This window comes from Castanea sativa, chromosome 9 (genome assembly GCF_040712315.1).
Source record: "Castanea sativa cultivar Marrone di Chiusa Pesio chromosome 9, ASM4071231v1".
NCBI lineage: Eukaryota > Viridiplantae > Streptophyta > Magnoliopsida > Fagales > Fagaceae > Castanea > Castanea sativa.
Window position 1 is genome coordinate 40,569,489 of NC_134021.1, and position 17,765 is coordinate 40,587,253.

Consider the following 17,765-nt stretch of genomic DNA (forward strand, 5'->3'; position numbering starts at 1 on the left):
ATTTCTAACTTTTTTTTTATTCACTTTTTTACTTCTTCTAACCTTTTTTATTCAATTGTTGAGAGTGATTTTTTTTATTCCTCAATCTTAGCCATTAAAAGCAATTACACACAGTGTCATACACTAGGTAACCTTATCTCAATCTTAACTTTGTAGCCATATAAATACTAAAAAGGGCAGTGGTTGTTACATACATTGCCCAAGCTCCTAAATAATGATCATTAATTAAATGAGCCATATTATTGAAATTGTTCATAATATTTCAGAACTTTGACTTCTAATAAACTTGGGAGCAAGTTTAAGAACATGAAAAAATCTTACAATGTTTTCACGATATTCTTGTTTATTGGTTGAAATTTAAGTAACCTACCTGTAGTTTAAAATTTGACATTTTATTGTCAAAATTCAAATTACAGGTATACAATTTAAATTTCGGTCAAATATCACAATATTCTTGTTTATTAGCTGAAATGTAAGTAGCCTATCCGTAGTTTGAAATTTGACACTTTATTGTCAAAATTCAAACTACAGGTAAATAACTTAAATTTCGGTCAAACCACAAGTGGGTAAGTTATAATTTGTTTATATTTTTATTTTGACTTATGGTTGGCTGAGACACCTAATTTGTAAAAATATTGGGAGGTTTGATTGCCTATGTAAAAGAATGGGAATATAGTAATATACTATTCAGGCTAAAATAGAAAATATTATTTATTGAATAAATTTTCAATGAAAAAGTGTTAATCATATCATGGAAGGAAATATAATGAGGATCTGGTGTTTTTATTATTATCATTATTATTATTTAATTTCAGCATCACTACTCTTCTTATTAAATATCCAAACATTTCCTTAAAAAAAAAATACAAACATAAATTTTTTTTTTTAGAAACAAACACGCGCAAAAGAAAGAGGGAAAGAAGTTCTAACACAATCTAGACAATACACATTGTTAAATCAAAATAAATATCCCAAAAAATACATTTTAAAATTTTACCAAATTTGTTTATAATACTAAATAAAACATTATATACAAATTCTCGTATATCCATTCCCCATCAGAGAAAATTTGTTAACCTTAATGGATTCAACTGCTGCAACTAACAAAACGGGCTGGTCGGATTTGGTTTTAGTCTCCTTACACAACTGGAGTATTTGATAAGAGAATTAGATTATTCGAAAATCCAATTTGCCTGATCTAACCTCATGGATGCAATTAACTATGGAATTTTTTTAGGACCATGATGCCACTACAAAGGTTAGGTCTTTTTGTTCTTTCCACTCTCTCCTTCCTCACCCCTATGTATTTTGTGTATCTCCAAAAAAAAAAAAAAAGTCACCATCGAAGGATACCAATACTAAAAATTGTTTTTTATTTTATTTTATTAATGAGACTTAATTAACTCTATACAACGGAAAGCACCTGTAGAATCAATCACAGACACAATAGCGAAGGAGTAGAAATCAAATAGTAAAGCTCCAGTAATTAACGACAAAAAGATGGGCCTAAACTTTGAATCGGTTTAGCATAAAGTTTAACAAATACAAATTAGCTAGATACAACTTCCCGACACTTATTCAATGCCCCACCATTTTTGTAACAATCGAGGGAAATTCTAGCATTTTGCCCTTATTTTTAAAAAAATTTAGCAATATGTTCTCGTTTTGAAACTATTTAGGTCCCCATGCCCTTGTTTTGAAACTTGATTTTCTTAAAATCGAGTTTCAATGTAAAACACGATTGGTAGAAAATCAAGTATAGGGCGATCAGACTTTAAAAACAAATTTGGAACTCGAGTTCATGGAGCTCAAGTTTCATTCAAGGAACTCGAGTTCCAATATATTTTTTTATTTTATTTAAGTCTGATCACCCCATACTCAATTTTCTACCAATCGAGTTTTACATTGAAACTCGATTTTAAGAAAATCGAGTTTCAAAACAGGGGCATGGATCTAAATAGTTTGAAAACAGAGACATATTGCTAATTTTTTTAAAAAAATAAGGGCAAAATGCTAGAATCTCCAACAATCAAGTTATCATCATCTTTTGCTAGTCACCATGAATTTACGCTTTGTCTTCATTTTTGAACACGCAGGATGTGTACAGTAAGGTCGACTCATATAATGACTACCATTAACTTAGGACTCGTTTAATAATGTTGTTATAGTAACGTTGTTTAAGTATTGTGCAAATGTGTTGTGTTGTTTAAACAACAAAAACTGTTATTTAAATAACACAACCAAACAGACCCTTAATCACTTCAAAACTCTCCAAGAATTAAGTTTCTTTGGAAATTTCCAACATCACTTCTTATATAGTGTACACCTGGTGAAAAAGCAATATGAAAAGAACTTTGTTATTTTTAAGAAGAAAATATAAAAAGCGGTTTATAGTAGCTAATAAAAATACAATAATAAAAAAGAGAAATTTCGCACTACAACTTTCTGCGCCACTTTTGAAAAAGCATCAAAAAAAGGAGCACAATGAAGCTTTGATGGAAACTATGCAAATTCTCTCCTCATTCTTCTCTCTCTCTCTCTCTCTCTCTCTCTCTCTCTCTCTCTCTCTCTCTTCACTTTTGCTTTCTTCTTTTCTTTGTTGGGTTCGTGTGTGGAAGAAATGTGGGTATCAGGTAGCCGTTCTGACATAGTTCCCATTGTTTGAGTTTTATTTTGCTTTTTACAAACCAAAAACTGAGGTCAAGTTTGGGTTCCAAACAAGAATTTGAGTGGAGAATTTAAAAAAAAAAAAAAAGAGAGAAAGGGAATTATGAATTGAGTTAAGAATTGTGAGTTATGAGAACGAGAACTAAGTTATGAAAATTGAGACATGGATGTGTTGAGAACCAAACGCCGTATAAACTTCCAAATCTTTGACCACACTAGCATATGCCCCATTTGAGCTCTAAATTAAAGTTTCTTTTATTGCGATGATCCTAACCAAATAATAATTAGATTTGACTGTGTAAAACGCATTCTTGGAATGTGATCGAAACATAGCATCATTTATTCGATAACAAGTTAGGGGAACATGTAAAATTGCCTCAACATTTCCACTATCGAAGTATAAAGACTTTTTTTATTTTAATTTTTACTATGGCCCACAAGTGATGTCCATCATACTAACAATGTGCGGTGGTAAAGAAAAAGACTTTAAGACTTAAAGAGTTGTAATAGCTATCTTAATTTTATGTTTTTAGCAATATTTGCAAATTATGTCTTATTCACAATTAAAAATAGATTCTTATAAAATAAAATAAAAAACTGTTAAAAAAAAGTGAGGCTAATAAAGTATATTCTCCACTAAATTTTAAAAAGATAGTTTAAACTTTAAAGTTTTAATAGTTTGCAATGCAAAGTGCAAATAATTTATAATTTAGACTTTTAGAGTGAATTAACTGAATTTAATAATTTTTTCAAGTGAATTTAAGTAATTAATACATAAAACTAACAATATAAATGTTTTTGTTTTTTTGAGCCGACATTATTTATTATATTAGTCATGCAAAGACGCGCATGCACAATATATATGAGCACCTGGAACTATGCAAATGCACTTTTAATGTAAGACAGAGAAGTTAAAAGGTTTAAAACTATTCATTTGTTCTAATGTTGAAATTAATAATAATCTTTTTAATTTTAAATCTCAGTTCTTAAAAGACAATTGCATGATTTTTCGAGTAATTCTTAGGTACTTCCGGAGCATGGAGAATGATACTCCCTCCTCTCACATTCATGGTGGGGCCCGCTCATTAAATTCATAGTGGGGTCCACCATGAATGTGAGAGGAGGGAGCACCATTTTACTATACTCCAGGACTACCTAAGAATTTTCCTGATTTTTCTTACTTCAATTAAATAATTAATTTTGTTAATAAATATATAAACAAACTCTTAAATTGGGTCAAAAAACAAATGTAAAAAGAACTTTATAACAAACAAAAATTAGCAATATAAACAGAACTTCTCTGTCAATGGGAACTTACAGCCTGTCTTCCTTGTTGCATTGCTTGAATTTTTTAGTTTTTTACTATAAAGAAAAAGCTATACACCCCCGGTCAAAAAACAATATGAAAAGAATTTTTTTTTAGAAGAAAATATGAAAAGAAGTTTTTAGTAATCGTTAAAATTAAAATAATAAAAAGAGAACTATTGCTGCTCCCGCACTACAACTCTCATTGCCACTTTTGAAAAAGCGTAAAAAAAAAAGGAGCAACTTTCGCTCCTCCCTAGGAAGTGAAATTACTCAGAAATGAGAAAACATATATAATAGTAAAAAAAAAGAGCAGTAGACGTTTCTTTTAATTTTTCCTAAAAGGAGCACTGAAACTTCAGTCCTGTTTCATTACTTCCAAAATTCTAGCTCTCCTTCAGTCTTTCCTCTCTTTTCATTTGCAAATTTCAGATTGGATTTCTACTCGCTCCGATTCCACGCATTTTCAACACAACGCAAGTGATCGGGTTGGGATCAAGTCATTTCTTCTTCCCTAATTTCAGATCCACCGGTTCTAGCCCCAATCTCAGGTGCGTCTCCTTCATTCTCTCAGTCTCATTTATTGTTAAAATTTTGTGGAGTTTGATGTGTTGTTACAGTCTTTTTTGTCTCTGATTTTCGGACTTTTATGTGTGGGTTTATGATGTTTGTGCTATTTACTGGGTTTATGTCATGATATGAGATCGGAACTTCATATATCAACACCAAACCTTTGAAACTGAGATCTTTTGGCTTTACTGGGTTTATTTTTATGAGATCAAGGCTTTTATTTTCTTCACCTTTGCATTCTTCTTTTATCTTCAGGTTGGGTTTGTACGTAGAAGAAACGTGGGTAGCCGTTCTGTCATAGGCCCCACTTGCTTTTTACATACCAAAAACTGAGTTCAAGTTTGGGTTCCAAACAGGAATTTGAAAATTGAGAAGTAAATTATGAAAATTGAGATATGGGTGTGTTGAGAATCAAGCACTGTAAACTTTCAAATCTTTGAGACTTTGACCACGCTTACGCCCCAGTTGGGCTCTAAATTAAATTTTCTTTAATTGCGATGATCTTAGCCACATAATAACTAGATTTGACTGTGTAGAACTCATTGTTGGAATGTGACCAAAATATAGCTTCATTTGTCTGATAACAAGTTAGGGGGAACACGTAGAATTGCCTCAACATCCCCACTATCAAAGTTTTAAGACTTTAGACCTAAGAGTTGTAATAGCCATCTTAATTTTACGTTTTCAACAATGCTTGCAAATTCTGTCTTCTTCACAATTAAAAATAAAATTCTCATAAAATAAAATAAAAATCTGTTAAAAATAAAGTGAGGCTAAAAAAGCACAATAAACTTTAATACATAAAACTAACAATATTTATGTTTTTGATTTTTTGAGCTAACATTATTTATTATTTTAGTTATGCGAAGACGCCATCGTATAACTACTAGGCATATTTATGTACCTGAACTATGCAATTGCACTTTTTTAATGTAAGAGAGAGAAGTTAAAAGGTTTAAAATTATTCATTTGTTCATCAAAAAATTATTCATTTGTTCTAATGTTAAAATTAAAAATGATTTTTTTTTTAAGTTTAAAAATCTCAGTTCTTAAAAGACAATTTTATGATTTTTTTACTTTACTTTAATAATTAATTTTATAATAAATATATAAACAAACTATTAACTTGGAAGCAACGTAAAAAGCAAAATAGCAATGTAAACCGAAGTTTTGAATTATGTTTCTGCCGTTTTTGTCGAATTGGTTATAAGAATGAAATATTTTAGTACCGGTGTGGTGGAAATTATTTCAGAATTACGTGCTAAATATATATATATATATATAAATTATTTAAATTACTTATTTTTGGAGTATAAAAATAAATTTCTTATACAGGGATATAATTATGAGATTGATGGTTAAAAAAATTTAAACTTTGATATTACTTAGTACAGTTGAGGTGAGATTGTTTATTTAAAAATAATCTAATAAAGGAGGTTGTACTCGTTTTAGATGGGTATTGGGTAAACTATGAACTTTCCTAGAACGCTTACTCCATATCTTTAATTTATTTTTTGTACTTTCACATTTCAAGTGACCTTTCACAGTTTTCGATGTCTTGCAAAAAAAGATAAATTCAAACTTGATAATACTTAGAACAGCTGAGATGAGATTCTTTATTTAAAATAATCAAATAAAGAAGATTGTACTTGTTGTAGATGGGTACTGGGTAAAGTAGATGATGAACTTTTCCTAGAATGCGTACTCCACTGGCTTGGTAAGATGAAAAAGTAAGAGTGTTTAACTTTTTTTTTTTTGTTAGGAGTGAAAAAGTAGAAAAATAAAAAAAGTGAGATTATTTAAATTTACTCATATACTCATGTTAAAAAAATAATATTCAATTAAAACAAAAGAGTGACAAATAACAAAAAAAAAAATCATCCGAGTTTATTAAAAAATAAAAATCATATCTAGAAAAAAAAATCACTTCTAGTTAAACAAAATAAAAAAATAAAATAAAAAACCCTGTTACGCCACATCCCAGAAAAAAAAAAAAAAAAATTGTCCAGAGGAAATCAAAAGAATAAAAAAAAAAGAAAAAATCACAGTTTTAAATCTCAATTCTTAAAAGGCAATTGCACAATTTTTCTTACTTTTCTTTAATATTTATTTTTTTATAAATAAATACATAAATAAACTCTTGAAAGAAAATTGCGCAATTTGGAACTAGGTGTGTTACATAGAACTAGAGTTTTTCAAACTCAATTTTCTTGGTTTTTTTTTTTTTCTGATTTTGCATCGAAATCGATTTTTATAAACTTTAGTTTAAAAAAAAAAAAAAATTGCATAGGACTCTAGTTCCACACGGGATGATTTTTATTTATAAATGCCATTTTAAAAAAAAAATAAATGGCAAAATTTTTTATATACCATATTAAAGCATTAGTATTAGGACACTAAAAAGTCATATTGTTAAAAAAATCATTTTACTATTTTTAAATGTCATGTTAGAGCATTATTATTTGTGGCTTTACATTAGCAAGTAGTTGATAGAACTCAACTTTTGGGATTTATTACTTTGTAGCTTGTAAAAAAGAAAAAGGGAATAAATATAAACATAAACAGGAATTCGCTTGTCACTGGAAAGTCGACCTGTCTTCCTTAGTGCTTGAATTTTTTACTTAAAAAGAAAAAACTACAAACCTGGTGAAAAAAGCAATATGAAAACGAGAATATCTTTGTAGTTGCAGAACTTTCGCTGCTCACGCGCTAGGAAATTTCATCGCTACTTTTGAAGTGAAAGTACTCAGAAAAAGAACTTTCGCTCCTCACTAGGAAGTGAAAGTACTCAGAAAAATAAAGAATAATTTCAGTCCGCTCCTCAGTCTCCTCTTTCATCAGTTCCAAATTTCAGATTCAATTCCATCTCTTTCAAAGCTACGCAATTCAGGTTGGGGATCAAGTGGTTTCTCTTTATTCTTTCTTCGGTTCTAAACTAATTCTAATTGATCTTTTTTTTTTTCCTTAAATTTTGCATGTCAGATCTATATTTTCTAATGGCTTTAATGGGCATGGAAACGGACTCCTCGTCTTTCCCAAGTTCCTCTTCTTCTTCTGCCGCCCGATGGAAGTATGATGTGTTCCTCAGTTTCAGAGGTGAGGACACCCGCAACTCATTGGCGGACCTTCTATATGATGCTTTCAATCAGAAGGGCATTAACGCCTTTAAGGACGATGAAAAACTTGAGAAAGGAAAAACTATTTCGCCTGAGCTTTCAAGAGCAATAGAAGAATCGCGATTTGCTGTTGTCATTTTCTCAAAAAACTATGCATCTTCGACTTGGTGCTTAGATGAACTTGCAAAGATCTTTCACTGTGAGAAACACATGGGAATGAAAATTCTGCCAGTTTTTTATGACGTGGAGCCCTCCGATGTGCGGAAGCAACTGGGAACTTTTACACAGGCTTTTATTGAACATGAAAAACGTTTCAAGGAGAATATAGAGAAGGTGAAGATGTGGAGAGCTGCTTTGACTCACGTGGGCAATCTCGCTGGATGGCCTTTAATGAATAGGTAATTTAATTTTAATTGATATATTTATTTTTTTTAAATTTTCTGATGACCCATTTCATATATATGGCTTCATTTTGAACCTTTAGCAGATTTAGATACATGTTTGCATTTCTTTGAATTTTATCTTGAGCCTATCAATTTACATCATTACATGGTTTTGTTTCAGTAAGCAAAATTGAACACCAAATATCTTCTATGATCTCTCTTTATTGCAGGCCTTTCTCACAAGTTATTAAAAGCATCGTGAGGCTAATATGGCATAACTTGAATAATGATGCATTCTCAGAAGTTACCAAGGGCCTAGTAGGAATAGACTCTCATGTGGTGGAATTGGAGTCGCGTTTAGATGTAGAGTCAAATGATGTTCGCTTTATAGGGATTTGGGCGATGGGGGGAATGGGTAAGACAACTCTTGCTTGGGTTGTTTATCATATGATTTCTAAAGATTTTGATGCTTGTAGTTTTATTGAGGATGTTAGGGAAAATTTTGAAAAAAATGGTATTGTTCCAATACAACAAAAAATTATTGATCAAATTTTGATGGAAAAGGATTTGAAAATAAAAGATAAGTATGATGGAGTTTTCAAGATCAAAAATGGGTTACATCATAAAAGAATTCTTCTTGTTCTAGATGATGTGGATAAACTAGACATGTTAAACATGTTAGCTAGGGAGCATGATTGGTTTGGCCCAGGTAGTAGAATTATCATAACAACAAGAGATATGCAGGTGTTGAACACACATGGAGTAGATGAAATATATGAAGTTAAAGGATTGAATGATGAAAATGCTCTTCAACTTTTTTGCTTGAAAGCTTTTAAAAAAGAGCATGTCCCTGATGATTATATAGGGTTGTCTAACCATTTTTTGAAATATGCCGGAGGCCTTCCTTTAGCTCTTGAGGTTTTGGGTTCATTTTTGTTTGGAAAAAATACTGTTGAATGGAAAAGTGCGTTAGAGAGACTCAAAAAATATCCTAATCCAGAAGTTTTGCATGTACTTCAAATAAGTTATGATGGACTCCAAGACACAGTGAAGGAGATTTTCCTACATATTGCATGCTTCTTTAATCATAATAAGAAAGATGATGTAGTAGAAGTACTGGATAATCTTGGCCTTTACGCTGGTATTGGATTGAAGGAACTCGTTGATAAATCTCTCTTGAAAATTATGGATAATGATGTAGTGTGGATGCATGATTTACTTGAAGAAATGGGTAAGAACATAGTTTTTCAAGAATGCCCTGATGATCCTGGAAAGCGTAGTAGACTGTGGGTTTATAAGGACATTGACAAAGTATTAAGAAAAAATAAGGTAAGAGATTATTTAGAGAAATTGAATTCATTCCCTACCTTCATGTTCAAAAAATTTGAAATTTGAATTGTTATGCTAATAATATTTTTTTTTGCAAATTATCAATTCCTTCTTGAATTTTGATCATCAGGGAACAAAAGCAATTCAAGCTATGGATATTAGGGGTGATTATTTTCTTAAAGAACAAGGGGCAACTTGGAACCCTGATGCCTTTTTGAAGATGTACAATCTTAAATTTCTTAAAGTTAAGTTCATTGACCATGACTATGTCCCCACACATCTTCCTGATGATTTAAGAATTCTTGATTGGAGTGATTATCCTTCAAAATCTTTGCCATCAAGTTTCCAGCTAGATGAGCTTGTTCAGCTTCATTTGCTAGGCAGCAAAATAGAACAACTTTGGATAGGAATAAAGGTAAGTGTGTTCTTAATTAACCTCTTACAACTTTGCTTTTAAATCACAATAAACAAACACTAGAAAGCAAATCATTCTAACCTTTTTTCTTTTCTTTTTTTGTTTTAACAGCATTTTCAACAATTGAAGTTTATTGATTTGACTGCTTCCTCAAACCTGATCATAACCCCAGACTTCACTGGGGTCCAAAATCTTGAGATATTAGTTCTAGTTGCTTGTGTAGAATTACGCGAGCTTCACCCATCCATCGGATTTCTTAAAAAGCTTGTTCGTCTTGATCTAATGTTTTGTAGAAAACTAATTTGTCTTCCTAGCACCATTGGTAGTTTAAAATCGCTTGAATCTTTAAATCTTTCTGGATGCTTAAATTTTGACAACTTGCCTGAGAATCTAGGAAATGTCAAAGGTTTAAAAGTGCTACATTTGAGTCGAACAGCTATAAAAGAGTTGCCTTCATCAATTGAACGCTTGCCAAGCCTTACTTCATTAAAAATAAGCCGTTGCAAAAATCTTGTGTGTCTTCCTAGCACTATTTGTAATTTGAAATTGCTTGTATCTCTAGATCTTTCTGGATGCTCAAATTTTGACAAGTTACCTGAGAATCTAGGAAATGTCAAAGGTTTAAAAAGGCTAGATTTGAGTGAAACAGCTATAAAAGAGTTGCCTTCATCAATTGAACGTTTGCAAAGCCTTACTTCATTGAATATACATGGTTGCGGAGATCTTGTTTGTCTTCCTAACACCACTTGTGGTTTTAAGTTCCATGGTGCTCTTGATCTTTCAACATGCTCAAGATTTAAAAACTTGCCAGAGAACCCATGGATAATCGAAGATCTAGGAATGCTTGATTTGAGTGAAACAGCTATAGAAGAGATTCCTTCATCAATTGAAGGCTTGATTGGCCTAAATTCATTGACTCTTTCGTTGAAAACTTTGCGTCTTCCTAGCACCATTTGTATTTGAAATCGCTTGAATCTCTAGATCTTTCTGGATGCTCAAATTTTGACAACTTGCCTGAGAATCTAGGAAATGTCAAAGGTTTAAAAAGGCTAGATTTGAGTGAAACAGCTATAAAAGAGTTGCCTTCATCAATTGAACATTTGACAAGCCTTACTTCATTGAATATAAGTTATTGTGAAAATCTTGTGCGTCTTCCTAGCACCATTTGTAGTTTGAAATCGCTTGAATCTCTAGATCTTTCTGGATGCTCAAATTTTGACAACTTGCCTGAGAATCTAGGAAATGTCAAAGGTTTAAAAAGCCTAGATTTGAGTGGAACAGCTATAGAAGAGTTACCTTCATCAATTGAATGCTTGACAAGCCTTACTTCATTGAATGTAAGCAATTGCAAATATCTTGTGCGTCTTCATAGCACCATTTGTAGTTTGAAGTCGCTTGAATTTCTGGATCTTTTTGGATGCTCAAGGTTTGTCAACTTGCCTAAGAATCTAGGAAATGTCAAAGGTTTAAAAAGGCTAGATTTGACTGGAACAGCCGTAAAAGAGTTACCTTTATCAATTGAACGCTTGACAAGCCTTACTTCATTGAATGTAAGCAATTGCAAAAATTTGCGTCTTCATAGCACCCTTTGTAGATTGAAATCGCTTGAATTTCGAAGTGTTTCTGGATACTCAAATTTTGTCAACTTGCCTGCGAATCTGGGAAATGTCGAAAGTTCAACTTGGGCTATATTTGATTGGAAAAAGCTATAAAAGAGTTGTCTTTATCGATTGAATGCTTGACAAGTCTTAGTTCATTGAATTTAAGCAATTGCAAAAATCTTGTGTGTCTTCCTAACACCACTTGTGGTTTTAAGTTCCATGGTGCTCTTGATCTTTCCATATGCTCAAGATTTAAAAACTTGCCAGAGAACTCATGGATAATCGAAGGTCTAGGGATGCTTGATTGAGTAAAACAGCTATAGAAGAGATGCCTTCATCAATTGGATGTTTGACTAAACTTACTGCATTGACTCTTAAGATTTTGCATAAATCTTGTGCACCTTCCTAGCACCATTTGTAGTTTGAAGTTGCTTAATTATCTTGATCTTTATGGATGCATAAAATCTAACAACTTGCCAGTGAACATAGGAAATTTAAAAGGTTTGAAGTTGCTTGATTTGTGTTGGACGGACATAAAGGAGGTTCCTTCTTCCATTGTTCTCCTAAAAAATCTTGAACACTTACATATCAGTGAATGGAAGTTATCTGAATTTTTTTTTATGCCAGTAACTCCTGCGACGATGGCCCCATTTTCCTGCCAAGAAGCCCATTATTGTCTTTATCTTTATATTATTCCCTACCAACAAGTCCTGTTCCAATGGGCTTGTTATTTCCTTCCTTATCAGGTCTGCAGTCTTTAACTAATCTGGGTCTTAGTGACTGCAATCTTTTGTCAATCCCCAATGACATTGGCTGCTTGTCCTCTTTAGTACAGTTAGATCTAAGTGGAAATAATTTTGTTTCCCTTCCTGAAAGCGTGTCTCAACTCTCTAATCTTCGAAGACTCTATTTAGAGGGTTGCAAGAGTCTTCAATCATTGGAAAGTGTTCTGTCAACTATTGATTCTATAATTGCAAACAAAATTGTATCTCACTGGAGAAATTGCCAGAACTGCAATTTAATCCTTCTAGGTCAGATCACTCCTGTTTAAATTTCCAGTGTTGCAACTGCTTCAAATTGGTTGACTATTTTCAAAGCAGCAGTAACATGCTTCAGGTCTCTCTCTCTCTCTCTCTCTCTCTCTCTCTCTCTCTCTCTCTCTCTCTCTCTCTCTCTCTCTGAGTTCCTAACATTATGCCTTGTATATTTCAGGGACTACTAGATATTATTATTCCTCGAGGTGAAATTCCAAAATGGTTTAGCCATGAATATCAGGATTATAACATATGAATGTCTTTTTGTGAGTGTGATAAGTTGATGGGAATTGCATTGTGTATTGTTCTCGTACCCAATGGGTCAGAAGTCTTACCACTTACATATGATTTATATATCAATGAATTTCAAATTGCGTATTTTGTACAATATTTATGGCCAAAATATGGTAAAGTTGAATCACCTCACCTTTGGCTGCTCTATTTGTCCTCTCAATATTTCGGCTCTGATTGGTGTAAAATACTTAGTCACACTGATGCTAATGGATTCAGTCAACTCGAGATGAAATTATTTGCTAACAGAGTGGGGGGGTGGAGAAAATTGGGGTTCATTTGGTATACAAGCAAGACATCATAGATCCCAATCAAACTATGGCACAGTGCATTAACAACAGCAGCATACTGTATGAGGATCTGGCTGATTCTGAGGATCAGCCAGAATCAGAAATTTTTAACTTCTTTGCCAGTAAGTGATCATCTTTCTTCTTACTACTTTATAAGACATCATCTTTTTTTTTTTTTTTTTGGGACGAGTACTATCATTTTTATTTTCAAATGTTAACTTCAAAGTACCTTGGCATTATCTAGTAACACTCGCAGAAAAATAAGCCCAAACTCAAAAATTAAAATAATACCATATCACGTTTCTATTTTTAGGTTTATTTTTTTAATCAGGTTGAAATAATACAAATTTTTCTTTTTCTCTTGTTGGTGAACTTTTATTTAGTGGAAGGAGAGGATCAAACGTCCAAGAAGCTTGACTCCATTCACAGAGGGAAGAGCGATTGTTACCAAGACATTGAAGATCCCAATCAAACTATAACAGAGTTGAGCATCAACAGCAGGACACTCTATGAGAATCTGGGTGATCTCTGCCGCCATGATCTTTACCATTCAGCCGCAGAAGGTAGCAGAAATAAACGAAGCCGTGATGAGCAAGATGGGGCTGGACCTAGTGGAGAAGGCTACTCTAGTGATGAACCAAATCCAAAGACTTGGAGGATGTATGGCTGATTCTAAAAGAATTTAGTATAAGGAAGATTCGACTTCTTTGCCTGTAAGTCATCATCTTTCTTCTTGCTATTACAATATAGAAGTCTTGATGTTCTCTTTTATTTTATGGAGAGGGGAATCCAATGAAATGAAATTGTGGGTTTAGTTTCTTAGGTTTAAATTGGCATGATAAAAAAATTTAATTTGTCATAGGTATAAATTGGAGTTTTTCTTTTTTGATTTTTAAGCTAGCATTGAGAGAGGGAAAAAAGAAAGTTCAAAGTATTGTCTGGCACTCACATCCCAATCACCTAAACTCAAAAATTAGAATCATTCCATATCACTTTTATTTATTTATTTTGAAGTTTTTCCATCAGGTTTGAATAATAATTTTTTCTTCTTCTTAACTTGTTGGGGCACTTTCATATAATGGAAGGAGGGGATCCAAGAAACTTGAAGCCTATTGAAGTGGTAAGAGGGATAGTTATGAGAGCGATGTAGAAGAATAAGCCAAGGGGGGGTTCCTTTTTGCTGTGTGTGGGGCTTTGTTCAATTGGTTTTATAGAGTTTATTCACTTGCCCAGTGCTTTTCTTCTATTTTGTAATTTCCTATTTTCTTGATGAAATATTTTGTTAGACATTGTCTGTGGATGTAGGCCTAAGGCCGAACCACATAAATCTGTGTTCCATGCGTAATTGTCTTTTCTATTTCTATATCACCTGACCTACTATTATATTGCTACACCATGCACCAAGGGTGCGCGGTGGTGGTGTCTTGGAGCAGTTGTTATAGATGTTGTGTTTGGGACTGAATAATTACATTAGTTTGAGATTGTACGGCTACTCAAGATATGCTAGATGGCTTAATGGGAGGAAATTGAGGATTATGCTTCTGCTTTTATATATGGTAATAGATAATAGATTCTGTTGGGCTGTTGGTCAATTCATGCTTCTCTGCTAGTGACAAAATATAAGAGAACCTTTAGTGATAAGTTACTACATTTTTAACATCTTGAAGTTGTGATAGCAGCAGACGAAATCAAGCCACTTGATAGTATCTGTATCTTCAAGAGCAATGAGTAACTTGATCAGCCTAAGGCGACCCATGATTTTGTAGAAGCAGCCATCTAAACCACCTTCCCAAAAAGTTCTATTGGTACATTTCACACAGCCTCATCAAATCCTCAATTGTTCTCTTAGCATATTTCCATTCCTCTTCCTCTACTCTCCTTTCTGCTTTCTCTATTTTTACAATAAAATATGGTTTAATTGAATCACATCACCTTTGGCTGCCCTATTTTTCCAATTGCTATTTGTCTTGCCATTTCAGCTCCAATGGGGGAAGAATGTTTAGTTAAAACCAAATTGATGCTAATGGATTAAAATAGATAGCTGGAACTTGGAAGTGGAGAAAATTGGGATCTGCTTAGTATACTGGCAAGACATGGAAGATCCCAATCAAACTATGGCACAGTGCAGCAGCAACAGCAGTACAATTTATGAGGTCCTGGGTGTTCTACATCATTATCTTGATGATTCAGCTGCAGAATCAGAATTAAGCGAAGCCATGATGAGGATGACAGGGCTGGAGCTAGTGGAGAGTGCTACTATAATGAGGATCCACAGCCAAAGAGGATTCAAACTTGAAGGATTAATTGCTGATTTTCAAGAATTTAGTGAAAATGACCTGTACGTCATCATTTTTCTTTCTACAAACTTCAAAATATTGTGGTACTTGTACCTTAGTGGCAGCTTTTGGCAATCACATCCAAATTGACCCAAACTCAAAATTTAATATCATGCACTCCGCATCACTTTTTTTTCCCCCTAAGTTGTTTTTTTTATCACGTGGGAATAACACAAATTTTTCTTCACGTCTTGTTGGTGAACTTTTATTTAATTAATGGTAAGATGGGATCAAACATCTGAGAAGCTTGAAGCCTTTGCCACCGTGGATAGTTACAAGAGCATCACCTTTGATGTATTAGCCAAGTAGCTATTCTCCTCTCACACTCACCTTGGGCTCTTGCAAAAGTGGTCAAGGACTCTAAATGGTCAAGCTTTTAAATTAACTGTCAATTGGCTCTTATTATTAATTAAATCTTCTTTTTTTTGGGTGTCCTGCAGATGTGATGTTCTGTTAAACTTCTAATGACATACAGACATAAATCCTTCCCATCTACCTCTTTTTGTTAACGCAAAGTTACCATCCAAAGCCTCATTTGGTTGGAGAAGTATAATGGAAGCTTGAAAGGTTGCACAGTTGAGCTACTGTTGGAAGATAGGGATGGAAGACAGGTTAACATCTGGGAAGATAGGCAGCTGCCGACACCGAATACATCTAGGGTGATTTTACTAAAAAATCCTCAATCTGCAGCAAACTACGTGTGTGACTTGCTGGATGATAATACAAAGACTCGCAGAAAGATTGTTCTGGACAGGTTGTTCATGTCACAAGTAGCTGCTGTCATTCAAAGCATTCCGTGAAATACTCAACATTTTGATTACAGTATATTTTGGTTGGGTGCAGAAATTGGAGATTTTTCAGTTTGGGGTGCATATGATTTGTCGGACCATGAGGCAATGGTAGGTTTAGGAGAGGCTTCAAACAATCACAGCTCAACAATTATGTGGCAGGCACTGTGGAAGGCTCAGGTTCCTAACAAGATTAAAGTTTTTCATGGCGTACTCTTCAGTTTGTCCTGCCAACAAAGCCTTATCTATTTTCCTAATGCATCATCTCTTCAGTAACTTGTGAGTAGTGTAATGAAGTTCCTGAAACCAGTTTACATGCTTTGTGGTCTTGCCCAGACACCAAGAAGGTATGGCAATTAGTTGAATGCATAAACTTTATCCCCCACCAGCCTTATCAGAACTGGACTGATCTATTCTCCTGGATGCTGCACCATATGAATACAATCTCACTGAAACTATTTCCCACTCTCTTATGGCAATTATGGCTGCACAGAAATGGAGAGATTTGGGGAACCAGGAATACAGCCAACTACTTTGGTATATATAGGTAAGGAGCATGAACACTCGGCTGCAAAATTTTCGTCTTAGATACTGCAGAAAGTACATCTCCTAATATGGAAGCCCCCTCGGTTACCTTACTCCAAGGTAAATGTTGCAGTGATTAGAGATCTCAATGTGAATTTTGTTGCAGTAAAGGTTGAGGTGATTGTGGGCCAATGCTGTCTGGAGGCTCATTTTGCAGGATTCTGGCATGCCCTACAATTGTTTAACCAGCAGGGAATTCAGGAGGTTCAACTTGAGAGCCACTTAAGTATTGCCAATTGTCCATTGCTGCTTTTAACATGGATTCCCCCAAAAATAAGTGACCTGAAATGCTCTGTTCAACAAAGTGAAACTAGCAATATCTAATTTCAGATGCTGCGAGCTTAATTTTGTGGACAAAAGCTGTGATAATTCTCCTCTAGTTTTAGCAGATCTTGGATGTAAAAATTGCGCCACTAAGATTTGGCTACTTGATAATTTTGTGAAACGCAATACAAATCCTGCCGCTTTTATTTTAAGAAAAATACATAATTACATATTGATATTTATCTTTCCAATGTAACGGTTTGTTATATTAATATAATTGTTGTTTGTCTTTTTATCCAACAATCGCAACATATATAATGTTGTTATTTTCCCCCTTCCTGGCATTTGGCTCTCTGATTTATATTGAGAAATTTCAAAAAGAAACCTCACTCGGTTCAGATGTTGATTTTGGACCGTGATTTGCACACCAAATTAGCTGTGCAAGGTGCTCTCCAAGGATAGAGCTAAATTAATCTCCTGTTTACTACATATGGCTTACTTCTAGTCTCCACCTAGGAAGCACTGACGCGGTTGGGAGGGTGCCGCAACGGAGTTCGATGCGGGGTGCGGGCACTGACACCGCTGCCCACGCATCGGTGTTGAGTCTAAGTTTTTTTTTTGGGATTTGTGCCGACTTGGCTTCGATTCACGCCAACTTGGCTTCGATTCATGCCAAACTGGGCCAATTTGGCTAGAATTGTGTTGTATCGGCCAAATCAGATCATATTGGCTGGCGGTCGAAACTGACCGAAACAGCTAAAAAAGGTTGAAATCGACCTTGAATCATGCCG

The 17,765-nt window shown here is 33.8% G+C and overlaps 1 pseudogene; it reads left to right on the forward strand.

Annotated features, from left to right (window-relative positions):
- The first annotated feature begins 4,325 nt into the window (after window positions 1-4,325).
- LOC142610154 (uncharacterized) lies at window positions 4,326-17,277 on the forward strand (annotated as a pseudogene).
- The last annotated feature ends 488 nt before the right edge of the window (window positions 17,278-17,765 follow it).